Below are 11,199 nucleotides of genomic sequence, written 5' to 3' on the forward strand. Positions count from 1 at the left end.
CCAATCTCTTGACTAACATGAGACCTACTGTGGCTGGAGCTACTAGTAGTAGTATCACAATAAGTTGAAGTCACTTGCATTTAGTTAGGGGAGGATGACTGCAAAATAGGTGATTCTTGATGCAATGCCAAAAAGCCAATAAATATTAATTTTTAAAATGCAAGTTTTGTTTAGGTATTTATTTAAGATAATTAGGTATAACATACATACCTGTATGTTTGGGATTGTTCCAATACTGATACATTTTCCGAGTTGGCAATAAATTCTCCTTACAATATTCTGATGATGTGGATTAGTATTTTCAATCTGTTGTAGTTCCTTAAATATAATAAAATAGGTTATGCCTAAATTTTGTTCATTTATTTTAAACGGAGTATGCAGCCTTTAGCCTACATAATGTCAGTTTAGTCAATACTCTGGAACTGCCTGCCACCCCTGTACCAATATACACACCCTTTACCATAAATACAGTCACCTCTGCATCAATAAAAACATTCCAACAACATCAATCCAACTTGCAATACCTAAATTGTTAATGATTTGATTTATTTAATTCAATTTTTTTTTTTTGTTATTGGTGAATTTGAGATACAGATAAATTACCGATATTCCCTGTTAAAATAGAATATCAAAAACGTAGTAGATAGATTTATCATACATAAATAGATGTTAACATGTCTTAAATATCTCACCGGGAATGGATCATATCTGACAAGAGAATTTAGTTCCTATATTTTTTAATATCCTTGTTCTCTTATTGAACATGTTGAGATACAATTAAACCTTTTGTTTCGCTAGCTTTTAATCCAAAACGTCTATCAATGCCTCTATTTGCACCAATGTCGGATGAGAAGAACGCTCGTTAAATCTGTTGGTAATATATTGAAATTTTAGATTAAAAAACAAATGGATGAACCATCGATAGCCTGAAAACTAACTTTTACTTACCTCATAATTTTTATTTAACGTTAAATTCACTCACAAAGTAACAAAAAATCTAGAAAAAGTAAAATAAAAACTTCCGACCGCTCGAGATTGTTTTGAAAACAATTAAAATTTTGTTTTTTAATTCTGGTATTCGCTAGTGCACGCAAAGGAACTTAGCGTGCAGCCAGAAATTACAATTAATATCATAAATATATGACTTTTAATTTTCTTTTTAGTTAAATTAGATGTGGCTTTAACACCAAAGCTTAAATTCATAGTATTTTCTTACAGAATGCTTATAAATACAACGAAAAACTGAAACCGGTAAGCTTCGATTTACATTTGCGTGTTAACGGCTATCCCTAGTAGTAGTATAAACAAACTTCGTTGTCACTTCACTTCGCTCGAGCCAGGGTAATTAAGATTAGTGTTTACAGAATGCCAATTCAAGGTCATTCTATTGCGAATGCGAAGTGATGGAGAATTTCGTAGTGAGATGCGAGTTCTTGTTTGACTTTTAGAGAATCGCAAGGCTGCCGTGCGATTCTGTAAGCGTTGTTTAACAAACTCGCACGTGAATTTGGTGTGAGTTTTCAAATTGGCATTCTGTAAATTTCATTGTAGTGCCGAATCTACACTAGCGCCCCTCGCGGGTGAATTGAACTAGCAAGCGTGAGTTTTTTTTACTAAAATGTATGAGTTGACGTTTGAAACGGCATTCTGTAGTGTAAATCACGTCGAATTTCGGCAAGAACTTCGCATCGCAAAATCATTTTATTTGTCAAATCAAAAGTTAGTGTTTTAAGTGTTTGTTGTGAGTGAGAATATACGAAAACGTTATAAACCGCTGTTAATTATTAAAAAAATACTATTAATTAACAAAATTGCACTTTAAAATAACTTTATTCTTCATCGATATTTTATGGAGCGTATGTTTTTATTGAAAACATTGTTGAAAGAGGCTGACGCTACGGATCAGCGTGAAATGCGTCGACCAGCCTATGAAATTCACAATTTATTACTTTTAACTTGAGATGACGACCATGTAAAAGTATAAAGAAAGTGTATAGATTGTCGAAGGATCATATGAACCAGTTAGGGTGTGAATTACACCCTTTGATGAAGACCACTAAAAGCCATTGAAAAGGACTTTCAACTCTTATAAAGGTAGGTATTCCACGTGGTAAGATTGTGTCTTTATGTACAAAATAGGTACTTTATAACATATTATTAAAGTTTACCCATTTGTTTATATCCAACTCTCCCATTATTGTAAAACAATACCACTAAACTAATCTACCAAAAATATCTTGAAAGAATACAAATTAGATTCTCTAATAACTATGTGTATTGTTTAATGATTATTTCTTAGTTTCAGTTATTGTGCACCTTGTTATTTTTGGCCAATTGAAGTTACCAAAAAAATCATAAAAGAAAATATAAGAACATATTTGTCCCAGACATCCCAGTGTATATCTGAGGTTGTGGAGGCTCTGAACAACCCAGCAACTATATATAAATATTTAAGATTCCCACAGAATGCTCAAGAATGGCAAAAGTTGAAGGAAAAGCAAAGAAAAAAGAAGGTGGTTTAAGCTAAATAAAAGAATGTTTACTTCATAAAAAATTACCAATATTAATGAAATGCTAAATATTGCAGTTTTTATGAAAAATTTAGAATCCTTTGGGTTATTGGGTGTATTGATGGGAAGTTGATGGCCTTAAAAAGATCTGCTACCAATAAAAAATGGTTTTACTGTCGCAAAGAATATCATGCAAGAAATGTACAATTTGTAAAGCTATTAATATTTTTCGAAATTCTGATATGTAATCCATAAACGAAATGTGTATTAAGAACCTATCTATTCAGATTGTATTCATTTCAGTTAAATTGTAATTGTGTATATTGCTATAAGTTATTGTGAAATTTAGTATTTATCTTAAATAAACTTTATTCAGTTATAATCAAAACAAAATAAAATTTAGTCAATGACAGCAAGTAATGACCATTATAATTATTTAACATCTTTTCGGGCCTTCTGTATATTGTCAACGTTCCAACCTTATGACACCTTTTGCTAATTTTTTTTTCATTGCTTAGATCGGTGGACGAGCTCCCAGCCCACCTGGTGTTAAATGGTTACTGGAGCCCATAGACATCTACAACGTAAATGTGTATGGACTCCAATATCTACAAGGTCCTACCACCAGTAATTATACAAATTATACCACCCACCCACCTTGAGATATAAATTCTAAGGTCTCAGTATAGTTACAACAGCTGCCCCACCCTTCAAACTGAAACGCATTACTGCTTCACGGCAGAAATAGGCGATAACGCTATGCTATGCTAGCTAATACCTGCTAATAATAGCTAGCTATTGCTAATATGGAGGAAGATACTCCTGAAGCTTTGTAGCACCGCCTTCATTCCACTGCCCGTAACTCAGTGGAAAGAACAATAGGTATATTAAAGAGTAGATTCAGGTGTTTGCTGATCTACAGGGTGCCAATTTACCACCCTGATAAGGTAGCAAAAATTGTTGTTGCGTGTTGTGTTTTGCACAACATTTTCAATTGTGCAGAGCTGCCAGTTCCCATGATTTCAGATGATGAGATTACATGTACATTATGGTGGTCATGTTGAATTACTTTGTTAAATTCTACTAATTAGCTAACTTATAGTGTGAAGTAACTTCAAATATAAATTAATGATTTATAAAAATAGTTTTATTCAATAGTTATATACAATAGTTTTGAAATTTGTTTGCATCAGTAACTTATGTGGAAATACAGGTTTAAAATTGCTAGCTGCATCTGCTAATTCCACCAACAGTTCATCCTTCTTGCAGATTGTCGACTATTCATTCCCCCATGGTTGTAAGTTTCATTAAGTTATATATGGTACTGTGTTCAAAAATGCTTTGGACGACACACATATGAACACCCTGAATCTTCACCTGCAGTTCCTCTATCCACAAAATTCTCTCAGTAATTTGAGTACAATCTGCTTTTCATTGTAAAAGTGGTGAAATAGCAGGTCAGGTGTTGAGGTGCTGAAAAAAATAATAAATTTATTTAAAAACAAGGTTAGGTAAAATACAATGTTTACAATACATGCAACAAAATGTTTTTATTTACAAGTAACAGCATTATACACAAATCAATGTCCCTAATATGGTGGTTCAATGAATAGGTACTTTGACCTGAATAAACACTTACATATCAACCCAATCTCTTGACTAACATGTGAGACCTACTGTGGCTGGAGCTACTAGTAGTACCATCACAATAAGTAGAAGTTACTTGCATTTAGTTAGAGGAGGATGATTGCAAAATAGGTGATTCTTGATGTAATGCGAAAAAGGCAATAAATATTAATTTTTAAAATGCAAGTTTTGTTTAGGTATTTATTTAAGATAATTAGGTATAACATACATACCTGTATGTTTGCGATTGTTCCAATACTGATACATTTTCCGAGTTGGCTATAAATTCTCCTTACAATATTCTGATGATGTGGATTAGTATTTTCAATCTGTTGTAGTTCCTTAAATATAATAAAATAGGTTATGCCTAAATTTTGTTCATTTATTTTAAGCTGAGTATGCAGCCTTTAGCCAACATAATGTCAGTTTAGTCAATACTCTGGCACTGCCTGCCACCCCTGTACCAGTATGCACACCCTTTACCATAGATACAGTCACCTCTGCATCAATAAATACATTCCAACAACATCAATCCAACTTGCAATACCTAAATTGTTAATGATTTGATTTATTTAATTCAAAATAATTTTTTTGTTGGTGAATTTGAGATACAAATAAATTACCTTCATGCCCTGTTAAAATAGAACATCAATAAAAACGTAGTAGATAGATATATCATACATAAATAGATGTTAACATGTCCTAAATATCTCACCGGGAATGGATCTTAACTGACAAGAGAATTTAGTTCCTATATTTTTTTAATATCCTTGTTCTCTTATTGAACATGTTGAGATTCGATTAATCCTTTTGTTTCGCTAGCTTTTAACCCAAAACGTTTATCAATGCCTCTATTTGCGCCAATGTCGGATGAGAAGAACGCTCTTTAAATCTGTTGGTAATATATTTAAATTTTACATTAAAAACGAATGGATGAAACATTGATAGCCTCAAATTAACTTTTACTTACCTCATAATTTTTATTTAACGTTAAATTCACTCACAAAGTAACAACAAATCTAGAAAAAGCAAAATAAAAACTTCCGACCGCTCGAAATTGTTTTGAAAACAATTAAAATTTTGTTTTTTAATTCTGGTATTCGCCAGTGCACGCAAAGGAACTTAGCGTACAGCCAGAAATTACAATTAATTTCATAAATATATGACTTTTAATTTTCTTTTTAGATATATTAGATGTGGTTTAGACACCAAAGCTTAAATTCATAGTATTTTCTTACAGAATGCTTCTAAATACAAAGAAAAACTGAAACCGGTAAGCTTCGATTTACATTTGCGTGTATACGGCTATCCCTAGTAGTATTGTAAACAAACTTCGTTGTCACTTCACTTCGCTCGAGGCAGGGTAATTTAAATTAGTGTTTACAGAATGCCAAATCAAGGTCATTCTATTGCGAATGCGAAGTGATGGAGAATTTCGTAGTGAGATGCGAGTTCTTGTTTGAATTTTAGAGAATCGCACGGCTGTTAGCCAACCTGGCCAACGGTGAACTCTGGAAAATTTTAATAAGAATCAATCCGGTCATTTTTTATATTAGAGATATTATTCAAGCATTCGTATTATAGACATATAATGATGAGTAGGTGCACCGTTGTGAACACAGAGCTCCGTTATGATTCACAGATGGTGTGATACGATTTCGTCATAAGTTTATTATAGGAATCCCTAAACGCACAAATACTGTAGTCGAGAATTTCTCGTCATTTTACCCGTCTTTACGAATAGCTCACCATTCAAACCGAGAAGCATATGTCAGCAGAATTCACGCGGGTTCACTTTTTTGCCAACTTGAGTCTTACTAGCCACGCATTAGTCCGGTGTAAGGCCTAGGACGTTAGATATTTGTGATTACAGAAATGCAGCTGTGCACAGAATGGAATGCAGTCGACGTCGCCCCAAACACGCTATTTCGGATTCTCCCGATCCACTAACGGTGCTTTTAGGTACCTCAAACACCGGTCATCGTTCTCGTCGAAACCGTCGCTTGCGACGAAGGGCTCGGCGAGTAAATTAACCCTCAGACACAGCCCACTGAGTTTCTCGCCGGATCTTCTCAGTGGGTCGCGTTTCCGATCTGGTGGTAGATTCTGCGAAGCACGGCTCTTGCTAGGGTTGGTGTTAGTAACGTCGTCAGGTTTGAGCACCGTGAGCTCACCTACTAGTTAAGATTACGCTGAAATAGCCTCTCAAGGCTCTCAGCTTAGGTAGGAAAAAAAAAGCAGCTGTGTGCGACCATCTACGAATACCAAATTTCAAGTCTCATATTCCGAAAGAAATCGTTGGCACGCATCGTGTAGTCTTTTCTTTTTTTTATAATGAAAAGTTAACCGATCTTAAAGTACAAATCAATTAAAACAAACATAGGTACATTAATGGTGAATTATTACTTTTTTCCATTTAACATGTATGCATTTTCACGAGTGAATACCAATCAATTGATTCAATTGAAACGATATCAGTAGGGAGTATAAATATATAAAATAATGGATTTTCGTGGTCAAGGGCGACGACCTGTTAATACGCAATTCCGATTATTCTTATTTAAACTTTTATCTGAATTAAAAAAAATTGTTGAATGTTTACATGTTCTGTTTGAAGGGAAATTGTCGAGTGTCCAGTTTGCGAGGACTCGGGTCACTGGCTGACCAGTAATGAAGTGTGCACCATTATCAGAGGCCATAGAAAGTACAAGAAATGCGATCATGGAACTTACATTAACGAAGTCTGCGGAAATCGACGAGATTGCTTCAGGGTAAATAAAATTGTCACAATTTAATATTTTCACGTACTTTTTATCATATAAGAAATAGGAGATTCGATTACACCCCTCCAAGAACAAACAAGGGGCACATCAGACACACTAGTTCATTTATATGACATATAATTCATTTTAATTGTTTTTCTAGCGAGCGTAACAGATCTTGACCTGTCTTTGAAGTTATGCTTAATGCTCAGATTCTGTACAGATCGCGTAATATCCGATGTGTCATAAGCACCCTGACTATTAAGGAAGATAGTTAATAAAAACAAATTTAATCTCAATTTAAGGACTTATCTAAAAGTAATTTTATGTTAACTACAGGGTCCGGGAGAGCAATGCACAGAAAAAATGGAATTTGACACTTACGGCCAGAAATGCGCTCCCGGTTACTACTGCAACAAGCCTATGGGTATCTGTCAAGGCATGGACTACGTGCTGGACAGCAATGAGCTCTTTCTCCTGAACCCCCACCGCAGATACTCCTTGCAACGAAACACACTGAAAGGACCCATGTCCCATTCATTACTCGACGCGATTAGAAATTGAATAACGCAATGTTTATAAAATAAATAAAAATGGAAAGAATAAAAATATATATAGGTACGCAAATGGTTTTCAAGGATTTCATGATTACCAAATATTATTTACACATTCCATATTAATTATTGTTATGTTTTAATAAGCATTTATTCAAGCCACTGTGTATGATGTGTATTCCAAATAATGTATTTTATATCAATATATCTCTAGTCAAATTTAAATAATGTTTACTCTTATAAGTTATAATTAATAATGTGCTAGTCATAGTTTTAAGTCTCTTTAATATAATTAATAATTTATAAATTACGTCTTCTTGCCAATTATGTAGCTATTCGTTTATTGTGTCGGATCTCAGTCACTATATTTGGATCTCATTAAGCATGCAATTGTATACAATAAAAGTTTGAAGTATATAATAAGATTTTACTTTTCAAGCACAAAATGAATTACTTATCATTGCAATTTCAAAACTGCCACATCGTTTTGTGTACTGAATGATAGAAAGATTTAAAATGGAGTTAATGAGCCTTAATGGCTCCAAAGTAGGTAGTTCAGTAGCAGTTTTACGATTAGTTTTTCCTCAACTAAAGAGACACGGTCTGTCACCATCCGTCAGAAGCAGTGGTATTCACTCACCCCTAGGCACTTTATTCCAAGATGGCACAACACGTTGAGATATGAAATAAGACCAGCATATGAAAATAAATAAATAAAATAGCCTTTGCATAAAGTGGTAGGTGTTTGTTTGCTGTTGAAAGAAACAGAAAAATGCTAGAAGTTATATGTCTTACGAAACAAAATCACTGGACTTAATGTTTCGGTCTCTCCCAAAAAGTTTACTGAATCCACTGTAAATTACTACCATTTCTTCTGAGAGTATAATTATTTATTTCGTTTTATTGGTGGTTATTTACTGAGACTTTTTCAGTGGAATTTTTGGAAAAACCTGAGAAGTTACGTCCGGTGGCATTGTTTAATTTTTCCACATTTGTGCAATATGTATATGCATTATGCTAAGCTGGTAATAAACCACCGTTAATTTAAACCAGAAGAAATACTAGATTAACCAAATAAAACAATTTCATGGACTCAGCCACGAGGATGTTGTAATTTCTCGTGGCTGGCTGAGTCCGTGCTCTCCCACATGGCCTGATGAAGCTGGAAAAGCCTTTGGGTCTCTAGTTATCATTCTATTCTAAATAATCACACTGCCTTGTACCTCGTTACCAGGAAAAAGCAATTAATTTTTATTCAAATATGCCATTTGATCATTCATAATTATTCATAAAGCAGTGACAGCCTTTGATAAAAAAATTTAGGCATATGAACTAGATTCCATTTGCTAAATTATTGGATTTTGAAGATGTTAAGGGCTGGTACCATGACATGGGGTAAATTGGGATCCTGGGGTAAATTGGGACAAACCTGCGGAAGATTCTCAAAGTACCTGTAGCACGGAATCTACCTAATTTTGTTTATGTTAATATTTATCAATGTATAGAAGAAAAACCAAGTTAACTATGGAAGTACTAAATATGAGATAAGTTGGTCCCAAAAATTCGTCAAATTAAATTGAAAATAGTGGTTGAAAAGTGCGTTTTAAAACAGCTTACAGAACTTTTAAAAAAAGTAATATTATCGTTGTTTTTTCAATAAGATCACATTTTATATATGTTTTTAATACACCTGGAAATACCACAACAAACGGTAAGTTGCAATATTCTTATTTTAAATACAATATTTCGACAAAATAAAAAATGTATAATTTTTCCTTTCTTTTTGGGGAAAATTGGGACGTATGTAGGGTAATTTGGAACGAGACTGGAAAAATTAGGGACGAGAAAACACAAAATTGGAACGCCAAAAGACAAAATAGGGATGGATTGTTAGGGTTGTCACTGATATCTTATAATAGATTTTTTAGCCTATACTATCACTCAATTGCGTGATGTAAAGAAGGTTAATGTGTTTATCAGTTAGTTTATGTAAGTACTATAGGTAAAAGAAAAGTATATATATAATTACATTTTTTCGCGACATTTACCTTGTAATATCTGCCCGGTCGTATGTCCTTTATAGCAATAAAATAAAATTAAGAATTAAAAAGAACTCAAACTAATCAAAACTTTTGTTATTTCAGAATCTATTCACGCGTCGAATCATGATTTTTTTAACATTCACAACGCACATACAAATAAAAACAGGCCTCAGATTTTAAATGTAACATTAATTAAAAATCCGAGATATCTAGGTTCCAATTATGAGTGAGTGAATTAATTGAGTTTAGTTATTTAGCTTAGAAAGAATTTCTTTTATTTTTGTTATTATAGGCAGTAATCAGATAAATCTGATTTTTTATCTTATTCACCTGATATCTTACTCTTGCTCAAAGATTATTTTGAAAATGTTGATTAAATGAAATTGTATTATTGCATTTCCAGTCCTTTTTCTATTTATTATTCTATTTTATGATTTTGTTTCAGAGTTGTGATTTTTAAGGAAATTAAATAATAATTTTCTAAAATATAACATGCACATACTTTTTTTTATCATTGTATTGTTGATTATCATTCACGTCACATCGCTTCGGAATAGAAACCAGCTTAATTTACACTATGTTGTGTATTATGCTTAAATTATGGATTGTATTCATCATTTCGGTCCATATAAATAATTGTATGGCACCTACCTACCTACCTATATATCGCAGTACCGCGAACTGACAACCCTTACAAATATCCCAATTTAACCCTTACCCGTGCCAATTTACCCCGAATGCGGGGTAAATTGGGATGGCCATTATTTTTCCGATTATTTCTTTAAATTGAATAATTAAAATAATGTAACGGTTTTTATCACCTAGGTACGTTCAAGACTCAACTTATTTCTTTGGTTGAGCAGTGACTATTTAATTGGAACTATGTTAAAATTCAATCTGAAGTTCGATTTTGTCCCTATTTACCCCATTTTACGGTACAGAGACCTTTAAGCCAAGTATTATATTTTCTTCTTACATTCTGTTTGTTATTTTAAAAAAATATGAAAAATGATATGAAATGAAATATGATGAAGTTGATTAATTTGAGATTTGAATTGATTGGAGTGAAATTTTGTGAGACGGGATGCGATATCTGGACTTAGTAAAATGGTGGTTGGTTACCTGGTAGTAACTAGTTACTATTGTTGATCGAAGTTGGTTACTGAAGATTTTCACTACTTTTCAGTGCTCTTTGGATGAACCTAAGAAGATGCTTCCAGTCATAGATTATACTTAATTTATATCTTTTTTTTTTATTGCCCTTGTAGGCAGACGAACATACGACCCACCTGATGGTTAGTGATTACCGTCGCTCATGGACTTCAGCAACGCCAGGGGCAGAGCCAAGCCACTGCCTACCGCTTAATACTCTCCACAAGCCTCGTTTGAAGAAGGACATGTCATAGCGCTCGGGAAACACCGTGGAGGGGAGTTCATTCCATAGCCGGATGGTACGTGGCAAAAAAGATCTCTGGAAACGCACTGTGGATGACCGCAGTGGCTCCAGGTAGTATGGATGAACTCTACTACGGTGGCGGGCGGTGCGATGGTAAAAACGAGATGACGGTATCATCTCGAACAATTCCTCAGAGCACTCCCCATGGAACATACGGTCATCTTCCAGTCGCTTTGTTGTCTTTCCCACATTTCCGCACTTTCATAGATGTTAAACTGTTAATAAATTACCATTATGACACATTTAAAT

At 33.7% G+C, this 11,199-nt stretch overlaps 1 protein-coding gene and 1 long non-coding RNA gene across 2 annotated transcripts in view; one reads left to right on the forward strand and one right to left on the reverse strand.

Moving 5' to 3' along the window:
* Positions 1-11,199, reverse strand: part of LOC101744968 (uncharacterized) — a 38,197-nt gene that overhangs the window by 18,974 nt on the left and 8,024 nt on the right. The gene's annotated exons all lie outside the window — the stretch shown is intronic.
* Positions 517-3,652, forward strand: LOC119630543 (uncharacterized). Its single transcript, XR_005246288.2, has 2 exons — positions 517-2,094; positions 2,300-3,652. It is a non-coding gene; the product is annotated as an uncharacterized LOC119630543 (long non-coding RNA).

Source organism: Bombyx mori, chromosome 25, assembly GCF_030269925.1.
Source record: "Bombyx mori chromosome 25, ASM3026992v2".
NCBI classification, from domain to species: Eukaryota; Metazoa; Arthropoda; class Insecta; order Lepidoptera; family Bombycidae; genus Bombyx; species Bombyx mori.